A 15,300-nucleotide genomic window follows, 5' to 3' on the forward strand; every position below is an offset into this window, starting at 1 on the left:
CAAAGCTCAAAGTCTTACAAGAGTTACTCCTCTTGTACTCTAGTCGGCATTGTGCCGTTTGAACTAATCCCGATGCAATTTCTGTGTTTCATGGTCAATGTGAAGTTCCAAGGGATTCAGTAAACCTGCACTGATACATCAGAATCTAATACTGGTCTTCCAGGAACCGCTCAACGCACAAACTCTTAGAAGATTCACTCTTCTTGTATTTAGGTCGGCATTGTGCCTTTTGTATTCAATACTGATGCAATTTCTGTGTTTCATGGTTAATGATAGGGGCCAAGGGATACAGTAAACCTGCACTGGTGCATCGGAATCTAAAAACGGTGTCCCAGGAGCCGCTCAAATCACAAATTCTTACATGATTGTCTCTTCTTGTACTTAAGTCGGCATTGTACCTTTGGTATTCAATCCTCAAGCATTTTCTGTGTTTCATGGTCAATGTGAAAGCCCAAGGGATACAGTAAACCTACACTGGTGCATCGATATCTAATACTGGTCTCCCAGGAGCCGAACAAATCAGAAACTCCTAGAAGATTCACTCTTCATGTACTTAAGTCGGCATTGTGCCTTTGTATTCAATCCCTATGCAATTTCTGTGTTTCATGGTCAATATGAAGGTCCAAGCAATACAGTAAACCTGCACTATTGCATCGAAATCTAATACTGGTCCCCGAGGAGCCGCTCAAACCAAAATCTCTTAGACGATTCAGTCTTCATGTACTTAACTCGGCATTGTGCCTTTTGTATTCACCCCGATGCAATTTCTGTGTTTCATGATCAATGTGAAGGTCCAAGGGATTCAGTAAACCTGCACTGGTGTATCGGAATCTAATACTGGACTCTCAGGAGCCGCAAAAAGCACAAATTCTTAGAAGATTCTCTCATCTTGTCCTTAAGTCCGCATTGTGCCTTTGGTATTCAATCCCGATGCAATTTTTAAGTTTCATAGTCAATGTGAAGGTCCAAGGGATACAGTAAACCTGTACTGGTGTATCGGAATCTAATACTGGACTCTCAGGAACCGCTCTAGCACAATTTCTTCAAAGATTCACTCTTCTTGTACTTAAGTCGGCATTGTGCCTTTTGTATTCAATCCTGATCAAATTTCTGTGTTTCATGGTCATTGTGAACGTCCAAGGGATTCAGTAAACCTGCGCTGGTCCATCAGAATCTAATACCGGTCTCCCAGGACCCACTCAAACCACAAACTCTTAGAAGATACACTCATCTTGTACTTAAGTCGGCATTGCGCGTTTTGTATCTGATCCCGATGCAATTTCTGTGTTACATGGTCAAACTGGAAGTCCAAGGGAAACAGTAAACCTGCACAGGTGCGATGGAATATAATACTGGTGTCCCAAAAGCCCCTCAAAACACAAACCCTTAGAGGATTCACTCTTCTTGTACTTAAGTCGGCATTGTGCCTTTTGTTTTCAATCCCGATGCAATTTCTGTGTTACATGGTCAATGTGAAAGTCCAAGGGATACAGTAAACCTGCACTGGTGCATCGGAATATAATACTGGTGTCCCAGGTGCCGCTCAAAGCACAAACCCTTAGAGGATTCGTTCTTCTTGTACTTAAGTCGGCATTGTACCTTTTGTATTCAATCCCGATGCAACTTCTGTGTTTAATGGTCAATGTGAAAGTCCAAGGGACACAGTAAACCTCTACTGGCGCACCGGAATCTAATACTGGTCTCCCAGGAGCCTCTCACACCACAAAATCTTAGAAGATTCACTCTTCTAGTACTTAAGTAGGCATTGTGCCTTTTGTATTCAATCGCGATGCGATTTCTGTTTTCCATGGTCAATGTGGAGGTCAAATTGATACAGTAAACCTGCACTGTAGCATCGGAATCTAATACTGGTCTCCCAGAAGCCGCTCAAAGCACAAAATCATATAAGACTCACTCTTCTTGTATTTAAGTCCTCATTGTGAATTTTGTATTCTATCACATTGCGATTCCTGTGTTTCATGGTCAATGTGAAGGTCCAAGGTATACAGTAAACCTGCACTGGTGCATTGGAATCTAATACTGGTATCCCAGAAGCCGCTCAAATCAGAAACTCTTAGAAGATTCACTCTTCATGTACATAAGTCGGCAGTGTGCTTTTGTATTCAATCCCGATGCAATTTCTGTGTTTCATGGTCAATGAGAAAGTCAAAGGGATACAGTTAACCAGCACAGGTGATTCGCAATCTAATACTGGTCTCCCAGGAGCCGCTCAAAGAACAAACTCTTACAAGACTCAATCTTCTTGAACTTAAGTCTGCGTTGTGCATTTTGTATTCCATCCCGATGCCATTTCTGAGTTTGATGGTCAATGTGAAGGTCCAAGGGTACAATAAACCTGCACTGGTGCATTGGAATCTAATACTGGTCTCCCAGGAGCCGCTCAAACCACAAACTCTTAGAAGATTCACTCTTCTAGTACTTAAGTCGGCATTGTGCCTTTTGTATTCAATCGCGATGCGATTTCTGTTTTCCATGGTCAATGTGGAGGTCAAATTGATACAGTAAACCTGCACTGTTGCATCGGAATCTAATACTGGTCTCCCAGGAGCCGCTCAACGCACAAACTCTTATAAGACTCACTCTTCTTGTACTTAAGTCCTCATTGTGAATTTTGTATTCTATCACATTGCTATTCCTGTGTTTCATGGTCAATGTGAAGGTCCAAGGAATACAGTAAACCTGCACTGGTGTATCGGAATCTAATACTGGTCTCCCAGGAGGCGCTCAAACACAAACTCTCATAAAATTCACTCTTCTTTTATTTAAGTCGGCATTGTGCCTTTTATATTCAATCCCGATGGAATTTCGGTCTTTCATGGTCAATGTGATGGTCCAGGATATACATTAAACCTGTACTGGTGCATCGGAATCTAATACTGGTCTCCCAAGAGCCGCTCAATGCTCAAAGTCTTAGAAGATTCACTCTCCTTGTACTCATGTCGGCATTGTGCCGTTTGAACTAATCCCAATGAAAATTCTGTGTTACATGGTCAATGTGAAGTACCAAGGGATTCAGTAAACCTGCACTGATGCATCGGAATCTAATACTGGTCTTCCAGAAGCCACTCAACGCACAAACTCTTAGAAGATTCACTCTTCTTCAATTTAAGTCGGCATTGTGCATTTTGTATTCAATCCCGATGCAATTTCTGTGTTTCATGGTTAATGTTAGGGTCCAAGGGATACGGTAAACCTGCACTGGTGTATCGGAATCTAATACTGGACTCTCAGGAGCCGCTCTAGCACAATTTCTTGAAAGACTCACTCTTCCTGTACTTAAGTCGGCATTGTGCCTTTTGTATCTGATCCCGATGCAATTTCTGTGTTACATGCCGAATTGAAAGTCCAAGGGATACAGTAAACCGTCACTGGTGCGTCGGAATTTAATTCTTGTGTCCCAAAAGACGCTCATGACACAAACCCTTAGGGGATTCACTCATCTTGTACTTAAGTCGGCATTGTGCCTTATGTATTCAATCCCGATGCAATTTCTGTGTTTAATGGTCAATGTGAAAGTCCAAGGGATACAGTAATCCCTTACTGGCGCACCGGAATCTAATACTGGTCTCCCAGGAGCCGCTCAAACGACAACCTCTTAGAATATTCACTTTTCTTGTACTTAAGTCGGCATTGTCCATTTTGTACTAAATCCCGATGCAATTTCTGTGTTTCATGGTCAATGTGAAGGTCCAATTGAGACAGTAAACCTGCACTGGTGCATCGGAATCTAATACTGGTCTCCCAGGAGCCGCTCAAACCACAAACTCTTAGAAGATTCACTCTTCTAATACTAAAGTCGGCATTGTGCCTTTTGTATTCAATCGCGATGCGATTTCTGTTTCCATGGTCAATGTGGAGGTCAAATTGATACAGTAAAACTGCACTGGTGCATCGGAATGAAATACTGGACTCCCAGGAGCTGCTCAAAGCAAAAACTCTTAGAAAATTCAGTCTTCTTTTATTTAAGTCGGCATTGTGCCTTTTGTTTTCAATCCTGATGCTATTTCGGGGATTCATGGTCAATGTGAAGGTCCAAGGGAAAAAGTAAACTGCAATGGTGCATCAGAATCTAATACTGTTCTCCCAATAACAGCACAACGCACAAACTCTTAGATGATTAACTCTTCTTATACTTAAGTTGGCATTGTGCCTTTTATATTCTATCCCGATGCGATTTCTCTGTCTCATGGTCAATGTGAGGGTCCAAGGGAATCACTAAACCTGTACAGGTGCATCGGAATCTAATACTGGTCTCCCAGGAGTCGCTCAGATCACAAAGTCTTAGAAAATACAATCTTCTTGTACTTAATTCGGCATTGTCCCTTTTGTTATCAATCCCAATGCAATTTCTGTGTTTCATGGTCAATGTGAAAGTCCAAGGGATACAGTTAACCAGCACTGGTGAATCAGAATCTGATACTGGTCTCCCAGCAGCCGCTGAAAGCACAAACTCTTAGAAGATTCAATCTTCTTGTATTTAACTCGGCATTGTGCCTTTTGTATTCAATCCCAATGCAATTTCTGTATTTCATGGTCAATGTGAAGGCCCAAGCGATACAGTAAACCTGCACTATTGCATCGGAATCTAATACTGGTCTCCCAGGAGCCGCTCAAAGCACAATCTCTTAGACGATTCACTCTTCTTGTACCTGAGTCGGCATTGGGATTTTTGTATTCAATCCCGATGCAATTTCTGTGTTTCATGGTCAATATGAGGGTCCAAGGGATACAGTAAACATGCAATGCAGCATCGGACTCTAATACTTGTGTCCCAGGAGCCGCTCAAGTTACAAACTCTTAGAAAATTCATTCTTCTTGTACTTCAGTCGGCATTGTGCCGTTTGAATTAATCCCGATGCAATTTCTGTGTCTCATGGTCAATGTGAATGTCCAAGCGATTCAGTAAACCTCCACTGGTGCATCGGAATCTAATACTAGTCTCCGAGGAGCCGCTCAACGCACAAACTCTTGGAAGATTCACTCTTCTTATACTTAAGTTGGCATTGTGCATTTTGTATTCAATCCCGATACAATTTCTGTGTTTCATGGTCAAAGTGAAAGTCAAAGGGATGCAGTTAACCAGCACTGGTGAATCGGATTCTAATATTGGTCTGCCAGGAGCCGCTCAAAGCACAAACTCTTAGAAGATTCAATCCTCTTGTACTTAAGTCGGCATTGTGCCTTTTGTATTCAATCCCGTTGCAATTTCTGTGTTTCATGGTCAATGTGACGGTCTAAGGGATACAGTAAACCTGCACTGGTGCATCGGAATGAAATACTGGTCTCCGAGGAGCCGCTCAACGCACAAACTCTTGGAAGATTCACTCTTCTTGTATTTAAATTGGCTTTGTGAACTTTGTATTCTATCCTGATGCAATTTCTGTGTTTTACGGTCAATATGAAGGTCCAAGGGATACAGTAAACCTGCACTGATGCAGCGAAATCTAATACTGGTCTCCCTGGAACCACTCAAAGCACAAACTCTTAGAAGATTCACTCTTCTTGTACTTAAATCTTCATTCTATCTTTTGTATTCAATCACGATGCAATATCTGTGTTTCATGCTCAATGTTAAGGTCCAAGGGATTCTGTAAAACTGCACTGGTGCATCAGAATTTAATACTGGTCTCCCAGGAGCCGCTCAAAGCACAATCTCTTAGAGGATTCACTCTTCTTGCACTTAAGTCGGCATTAAGCCTTTTGTATTCAATCCCGATGCAATTTCTGTGTTTCATGGTCAATGTGAATGTCGAAGGGATACAGTAAACCTGCACTGGTGCATCGGAATCTAATACTGGTCTCCCAGGAGCCGCTCAAAGCAGAAACTCTTAGAAGATTCACTCTTCTTGTACTTAAGTCGGCATTGTGCCATTTGTATTCAATCCCCATGCAATTTCTGTATTTCATGGTCAATGTTACGGTCCAAGGGATACAGTAAACCTTCACTGGTGAATCGGAATCTATTACTGGTCTCCCAGGAGCCGCTCAAAGCACAGACTCTTAGAAGATTCACTCTTCTTGTACTTAAGTCGGCAGTGTGCCTGTTTTATTCAATCACGATGCAATTTCTGTGTCTCATGGTCAATGTGAAGGTCCAAGAGATTCAGTAAATCTGCACTGGTGCATCGGAATCTAATACTAGTCTCCCAGGAGACGCTCAAACTACAAACTCATAGACATTTCACTGTTCTTGTACTTAAGTCGTAAATGTGCCATTTGTATTCAATCCCAATGCAATTTCTGTGTTACACAGTCACTGTAAAAGTCCAAGGGACACAGTAATCCTGCACTGGTGCATCGGAATCTAATACTGGTCTGCCAGGAGCAGCTCAAAACACAAAATCTTAGAAGTTTCACTCTTCTTGTACTTAAGTCGGCATTGTGAATTTTGTATTCGATCCCGATGCATTTTCTCTGTTTCATGGTCAATGTGAAGGTCCAAGGTTTACAGTAAACCTGCACTGGTGCATTGGAATCTAATACTTTACCCCCAGGAGTCGCTCAAAGCACAAACTCTTAGAAGATTCACTCTTCTTGTACATAAGTCGGCATAGAGCCTATTGTATTAAATCACGATGCTATTTCGGAGTTTCATGGTCAATGTGAACGTCCAAGGGATTCTGCAGACCTGCACTGGTGCATCGCAATCTAATACTGGCCTCCCAGGATCTGTACAAAGCAGAAACTCTTAGAAGATTCACTCTTCTTGTACTTAAGTCGGCATTGTGCCATTTGTATTCAATCCCCATGCAATTTCTGTGTCTCATTGTCAATGTGAAGGTCCAAGGGATTCAGCAAACCTGCACTGGTGAAACAGAATCTAATACTGGTCTCCCAGGAGCCGCTCAAAGCACAAACTCTTAGAAGATTCACTCTTCTTGTGTTTAAGTCAGCATTCTGCCTTTTGTATTCAGCCCCGATGCAATTTCTGTGTTCCATGTCAATCTGAAAGTCCAAGGGATACAGTAAACCTGCACTGGTGTATATGAATCTAATACTGGTCACCCAGGAGCCACTCAAAGCACAAAATCTTAAAAGATTCACTCTTCTTGTACTTAAGTGGGCATAGTGCCTATTCTATTCAATCCCGATGCAATCTCTGTGTTTCACGGTCAATGTCCTGCAAAGTAGTGTTCCACAGCCCGCACAATCTAGAGAACATACTTGTCCGCCACTAATCCTGTGAGTGACCCAGGTGCAAGACCTGTCCCACAAATCCACCCACCACCTCCTACAGCAGTCCAGTCGCAGGCATCTCCCACCATATAAAAGGCACAATCATGTGCAAAAGCAACCTGTTAAAAATCTGCTATGCTGCAATTACCATAAAATTTTCCATGTAGGGATGACAAGTAACCAACTGTTCACTCGCAGTAATGTCTAGCACCAAACTGTGGCAAACCAGAGACTTCACATTCCAGTTGCCAAGAGGCTGTACACCACTTGAACAACTGCTTCACTAGACATACCATTTGGATATTCCCTTCCAGTGCAAGTTTTTCTGAACTATGCAGGTGGAAATTGTCTCTCCTGCACATCTAGTGCCATCCACCTGACCGAAACCTCTGCTAATTTTTTTCCCACTGTATCACTTTACCTTTTCCCTTCTATCTTCTGTACCCACCAATCTTTTCCCATTCAGACCATGTACTGTCTTCTCCAATCACTCTGCCCCCCCCCCCTGCAGCTACTGCAGGTGTGTACATTTGGGTGTTTGTGTGGTTTCCAAATTAAACCATGTGCATTTTAGATATGTTAGATCCATATACTTTACCTGAAACTAATTCTCTGAGGTACTGAGACTACTGCTTCCTGGCCCAGGGTTTCTATTTTCAGCTAACACAGAAGTATTGTCTACAAACAAAAGTGTATGGGACAGGATATTTACCAGTGAATCATTCACACTGGACACCAAAAAGACTGTTGTGGGGCATGTAGACAACCCCCGAGATGGTGCACCAAGGCTGTGTGACTGCAGGAGCAGACAGCAAAAACTCTACACAAAAGATGGTCCAGCACTTCTCAGAGTTTACAGTCCAAAATTATCAGGCAAGGTGTCCATATTATGCAAATTAATGTAGGATTAACAAGTGACAAATGCAGTTACCAAAACAAATTAAATGATGAGCATGCCATCAGTATTATAGCTCTATAGGAAATGCATTTAGGTGATAATTCAGCAGCTACATGCAAGATTACGCAATATAAAGCAATATCAATACTCCTCTCAATTGTTAGGTGCATCCACAATAAATGAAAAAAGAAACAGCTCTTGGATTATGCTGGCTTAAGCTGTCAGAAAATTAGTGATGTAGAAGTAATTAGGATAAAACTCAAAGGCCTGGTTATTACATCAGTCCACAAATCACCTAACGGAAAGTGTCTGACACTAGTCTTACACACAGCAACTAGACAGCACGTATATGTTTAAGATTTTAATTCCAAAACACAACCCGGAGATACATAAATAGAGACAAAAATAGAGAACCATTGTTCGAATGGATCAACACACAAGAAATTATCTAAGTTTGATGCCAAGGAATTTAAAACGTTTTGGGCAGGCAGATGGAAACTGATACAAAACCTGACCCATCCATCTTTTCCACCGATGAGAACAAATTACCACTGAATCACTCAATAGTAGTACTGAAACATTTTTCAAGGAGTGTACATTGGCTCACAAAAGTTATCATTGGTGCTGAAATATCAGTTACAAAATACATTGATAAACCCTCATGGAAATTTGAAAAAGGTAACTCGATACAATACACCCAGGAAGTGGAGAGCAACCCACACTGGACACCTCAAAAGGCAGAACATTGGGAATTATTGTAGATGTAGCTAAATGGAATATCTGAAGGGTAGTAACAAAATAATGTGTACTAGGATGGGACAAACCTGCCCAAGTCCTCTACAAAGGATACCAAGTGTCTAAATAATGTTTTGATAACATTTTGTATTTAAAAATATGTGTGTGTATAAATTGTTCATGTTGTTGTAAATTTGACAATTTAAGAAATGGTCATGCTTTTGAACAATGTAAGAAATAGGTGTTATGTAAAAGCCAGTGTGCTTTTGTTTGAAACGAAAATGGCTGTGGCGAGTGGAAAAGGTGCGAAAGGCGAACTGGCGTGCTACCTTGAGCAAGTTCGGGAAGTAAGTCACACAGTCTGAAGGCAGCAGTGATTGAGGTAACTCCTTTGTGGAGCAGAAGCTTTGCCTGCAAATTTTCATAAAAATGCCTCGGTTGAAGACTGCAAACAGCTTACAGCATAGGTGCGAGTTGTTGAGCTACTGTATGTAAAACTGAATGAAGCCAAGAAGATAAATTGAGCCCGTACAGCAAGAAACTTGCAGGCCGTAGTGTGGGTAGTGTAGCCATCATAACTGTTCGCCACACCCAAGCCTACAGCCACCAGATAAGATTTTTTTCTATTTTTACCTTTGTACAGCATGAACCATTAATTTAAACTGTGTTTTAATAATCATTCTTGAACTTTACGGAAACTGGCTCACCCTGTTATTTCATCCTAATCATACATCTGTATAGGGTTCCTTCCTGGTGTTTGATTAATCCGAGTGTCCTGTTTTACAGACTTATGAAGTGCCAAGTTAATATAAAGAGGCACCATTTAAATTGCTTTAGTGTAAATAATAAAAATGTTTTCTTAACTATTGCAAAGTGTTATGGTTTGCTTACATAAAATTCAATCAGAGTGAAGCCAAGTTACTAGAACCTGTTAGATGGCTATACAGAATTAGTTCAAAGAATAATAGCTTCTGAAAGTAAATTCCACCAAGAAAGAGGTTTTCTTTAAGTGAAATGTTCAGTTAAAAAGTGTGTGCTTTAGTGTCTAAGTATTTAAGTTTCTTGATTATGGAAAGTGCTTTTCTAAAGGTAGTCCCCCCCCACCCCGGCTAATTTTTTTTACCTTCCTTGAAGTTATCTACTGGGTTTTTTCTTTTTTAAAAACATAATGTATAAAGATGTAGCCCAAAATTGTTTAAGTGGGGTAATTTATTTGAAGAGCCAAACTAAACAGTAGCAAGAAAGTAGGCAAAATTCACATTTCTGCTTCTCCAATACTTCACTATTTCATTGCCAGGATAGGTTGGTGACCATTAAGTACATGTTTTAAATCACTAAATGAACTTGGAAATGAGTTGTCCTAGCTTCAGTATATTATTATTCATACTGTGTTCCTACCTAGCCACTGGGTAAGATCTTAGGAAAAGAAGTGAATAGTCCATTAGACGCAACACATGGTAAATCCTGTAAGAAGGATAACTCTATTGATTATCTTTTCCTATAAACAGGACTATCCTTCCATAGTGTATTTTATTTGGAAACTAAACTAAATTTTAGTAAGAGGGTTATACGTGGCAACATAGTGACAGGGTTTCTGTTATTTACGTAAAAGCATACTAATATCATAATGGTAGTGTTATAAGGTCCTATTAATGTGTGGTCATGACTTTTGTTAAATGTCTCACCACATTCCTATTGAAACTATTTACTCTTCTTGTAAATAACACCTATGACAATTTTATACAAATGTCCACTAAGACTTTGCTCGTCAACTTTCATTTAGGTAACAGCGATCTTTTAGACATATTTAAATCAGTACTGTTAAGAAATACTGACTAGCTTTATTTTCAAGAATCTCAAGTTTAAGTTATACATACTGTTATCCTCCAATAAGAATCATTGGCCGATTCTTCATCTTTGACAGGTTCATCATGCCTGCAATGCAAAACTTTATCTTTTGTATTAACAGATGAAATCCAACTTTTTAAATTTAATAAATGCTTATACAAACATAAAGTTTCTTCAAAAAATGTATTTCTGACAACTTCCTGTCACAGATAATTTTCACTGAATGTTGCAACCCAGTTATATTGCTGATGAGAAGCAAATGTTGATCTTTTCCCTCTCTTCCTTCACCATCTCCTGTTTTGTTCACCTTGACATATTTCTACCAAAAAGACTACCGCAATGGATCCACTGCTTATATTTAACACACAGTAAATTCAGTTCAAATATTTCCTTAACACAGGATGTGCATTGATGAGCTTGAATTAATCAGAAAAATATAAACAGATACTAACCGTTCCACAGCTCTTACAAAATACTTGCATTAAGTAATCATCAAAGCTACTTTTTGCACAGCAAGAGGACTAACAGTCAAAATGGTGCTACATGCTACAGGCAGTGCAATACAATTTATTTTACTCAATGCTACAGCAATAAATGTACTTATAAAAATATTCAGACTTAGACTATAATCAAATACAGAGAGAGAAAATATTCTAACTAAAAAGATATAGCAGCCATAGGCAGAAACAAATAAAAAAACTGATACTAATCTTAGCTTTGAGGACCAAAAGTTTCTTCATCTGGAAAACGTAAAAAGAGAAATGAGACTGTTCAAGAATTAAGGATGAAAATTCAGGATCTTGAGTCAAGGAAGATGGACATGATGAAATTCAGTTGCGAAAGAGCAGCAGATGATGTAATTTTAAATGCCGAGAAATAAGATCTCTTCAAGAGGAGCCACCAAAAGGTCAAATAAGTGAAGAACAACCTGAAAATACCGGTAAATGGGCTAAAATGGCGGCAAATAGATAAACGAAACAGAAAGAAAGTGCTGAAGAACAGGCAACCAAACAACAACAACAACAACAACAACAACAATAATAACAGCACATTGTAGCAATATATAATAGCAGTCCCACAACATCTGGAGGAAGATTTTCCACTAACAGAGCAATAAATTCATGAAGCCATCAAATCTTCCAAAACTTCAAAGCAACAAATGAAGACTCCACTACAGCAAAATTATTGAAATAGTCAGAACACACAAATGATCTACAACTGCTGTTTGAGAACATTTGGAAAGCTGAAGAGATTATGGAAAGCATTAATCCACAGCTATGGAAAAAAGGGGACACACAAAATGTCAACAATGGCAGAGATGCCTCACTTCTGCCAGTGGTATACAAAATATTATCAAAAATTCTCTGGACAGAGTTGTAGAAACTTTAGACAAATAACTGGGAGAATCTCGAGGAGCTCTAGAAAGGGAAGACCCTGCACAGAGCAGATGTTTATTAGAAAATCGATAATCCTCCACAGACTGCTAATAACCAAACCTATAATAGTATCATGTATTGGTTTCAAGAAAACATTTGATTTGGTAGGCAGAGAAACTATAGGTAAAATCATCAAAGAATTTTGTGTTAAAGCAAACATAATCCTCAAAACAATAGCAAATAGGATGACTGAAGCTAAATTTATGGGAGAAGTATCTCAACCATTTGAAATAAAAACTGGTGTTAGACAAGGGGACAGTTTATCACCTTTACTGTAACACTGCATTCTAGAAAAAATAGAAAGTATCTGGAATTTGGAGAAAAAAAAATCACAAAATTGAACCAATAATTTTAGGACGAATAACAAGTGGAATTAAGGTAAACTGCCTGGCTTCTGCAGATGATTCTGATATACTTTCAAAAAATCTGACAGACAGTTATTGAAAGAAATCTTTTGGAAGAAATAGCAAAGAGAGCTGGTCCCAAAATTTCAGCTGAAAAAACAACATTGATGACAATTTCAAACAATGCATCAACATTCTTAGAAAAACAAAAATGTAAAATAGCATTAGTAAGTAAATTTAAATATATTGGACAAACTGTACAACAAAATGGACTAGAAGAATTAACAGTAGATGCAAGAGTCAGCAAACTGGAGAGAGCAAATCGTTTGACAAAGGATATTTACAACAAGAAATGCACAACTAAAAAAACAAAACTAAAACACTATCCCACAGTGGTATGACCAGGATGTTTATATGGATGAGGATGCCTAATGATGAACTATAAGCTGGACAGAACAGAGGATCCTCAAAGGAGGATTATTAGAAAATAATGGTTGCAATACAAGCTACAGATGGCTGGAAAATGAAAAGTAATGAGGAGATCTACAAAAATTTTGAGAAAATATCAGAAGTAATGGCTAAAAGAAGATTAATCTTTTTTTAGAGACCTATACTGAATGAGTAGTTCTGGAAGAAGGAATCAATGATAGCATGGATTACAGAAATAAGAAAGAAACAACATCAAACAATCAGAAATAATAGAAAGAAACCTTTTTACAGATAAAATACTGAATTTAAAAGGATCATCACCTCTCCAAGATCAAAATTAATTTCATCCCTCTCAATAAGACCGTGAAAACCGGAAATAAAATTCATAAATATGATATTGCGAAGCTCAAAATCAATCAAAACATATTGGAACAATGCCACCAGTAACTGACAGTTAAATCCCATAAATGGGCAGACATTGCCTCCATTATCCAACAAGCAGCTAATACTACAATCCTGACAGCTAAAAAGAGGAATCAGGAATGAGGTTTGTGGCGAGGTGGTCGCCCAAACAGCAAGTGCATGGAAAAAGTGGAACTCTACCAGGAGACCTGATGATTTTGATGTATTCCATGAAGTTCGAAAATATGCAGCCAGAACTCTATGAAGGTCTAAGCAATTGCATGAGAAACCGCAGTTAGAACAGATCGATCAGCGTTTCCAGATAAACAATGTCAGAGACTTCTATCAGACGTTCAAATCGAATTTGAAAGGATACCAAGCCCCTAGTTTTTGTTTTAGAGACGAAAATGGAAAGCTCAGTGTTGTGTACATAGTTCCGCATATTCAGCGCGTACACAAATTTCCCACTAGAGTGCGCCCCGCTAAGCACAACAGTGCAGGCGCAGCGCTCGTCCATCTCCGCACTATGAGATGGCGCTCCCATAGAGACGGACCAAATTCTGCTTCCGCCGATCCACTTATTAATATGTAGCGCAGCCAATGAGATTTCTGCTAACATAGAACATTTTCTCCTTGCGCATAACACTCGCGCAGTGATACATGAACGTGCGAGGTATTATAACGAGTGTAAAGACCTTCGATCAGTCAGTCTGCATTTGTCTGCACCAGTCTGTACCAGTCTGCATTAGTCTGTACCAGTCTGCATTAGTCTGTACCAGTCTGTCGAGTTCTACAATTGTCTGTACCAGTCCATAGTCAAGATTCAGTCTGCGCCTAATAAGATTACCATATTCCTGTACATAGCCATGAAGATAAATGTATAGACACTTTTGTCAAGTATCTGAGATATATGTGAGAATAAGATTAATGTACCAATCCCAAAGAACTTCAGATTGTCAATTGTAAATAGCATCCAGAACCAAGTTAAGTAATTTTTATATTTGTTATTATTTTAATAAATGTGTGTGAAAATTAATCAAGTTCTGTTTAAAGTTGGTCACCGTCAATCTGCTACTCTAAGCGTGCAAGTGGCATTTCTATCATCTGACCTAATGGCAGAAGATAAACACACCATGATAAGACCACGAGACATATTGCTGACACTCGCTTACTTCGTTAGAGCAACAAGTCAAATAATCTGGTGGTGTGTGTACTGAAGGTCTTACAGTACGCACACCACACTCGGCCTGACCAACAAAGAAAACTGCAAGATCATGTCTTGTTACTTTGAAAACCTACTTAATTGTGATGAACCAAAAGAAAGATTCCGTGTATGTGCCCCAATCCACAAACTACCCCTCATCTCCATCTAGTAAAGAGGAGACCAAAGAGATCATCAACAACTTTAAGAATAATAAGGCAGCTGGAGAGGATTCAATAGTGGTGGAACTACTGAAGCTGGCAAATAATGAAACTCTAGATATACTAGTCCAACTTTTTGAGGAGATCTGGAGAGCTGGGATGATACCAACTGAATGGCAGTCAGCTTTAATCCATCGTCTACACAAAAAAGGTGATAAATTGAATGTCAATAACTATAGGGGTACCTCATTAGTATCTGTTCCTTATAAGATTCTCTCCAAAGTGATACAGAATAGAATAGAAGGTCATTGTAACCAACTGATTGGGGACTATCAAGCTGGTTTCCGAAAGGGCGATTCTTGCGCAGAACAGATCTTTAGCCTGAAGAACATCATCAGGTCCAAAAAACTGGAAGAAATAACTATGTGGTCATGTTTGTTGATTTTCAAAAAGTATATAACTCCATCGACTGACAGGCATTAATGAATATTTTGGAAAAGTTTGGGATGCATAATACATCAAGAAAGCTGATCAAACAAACTCTTACTAACACAGTGTCAAAAATTAAATTTATGGGTGAGGTATCTGAACCCTTTACAACCAGAACGGACATAAGACGAGGAGATGGACTATACCTCTCCTTTTCAAT

The sequence above is a fragment of the Schistocerca serialis genome, chromosome 9 (assembly GCF_023864345.2).
Source record: "Schistocerca serialis cubense isolate TAMUIC-IGC-003099 chromosome 9, iqSchSeri2.2, whole genome shotgun sequence".
Lineage (NCBI taxonomy): Eukaryota > Metazoa > Arthropoda > Insecta > Orthoptera > Acrididae > Schistocerca > Schistocerca serialis.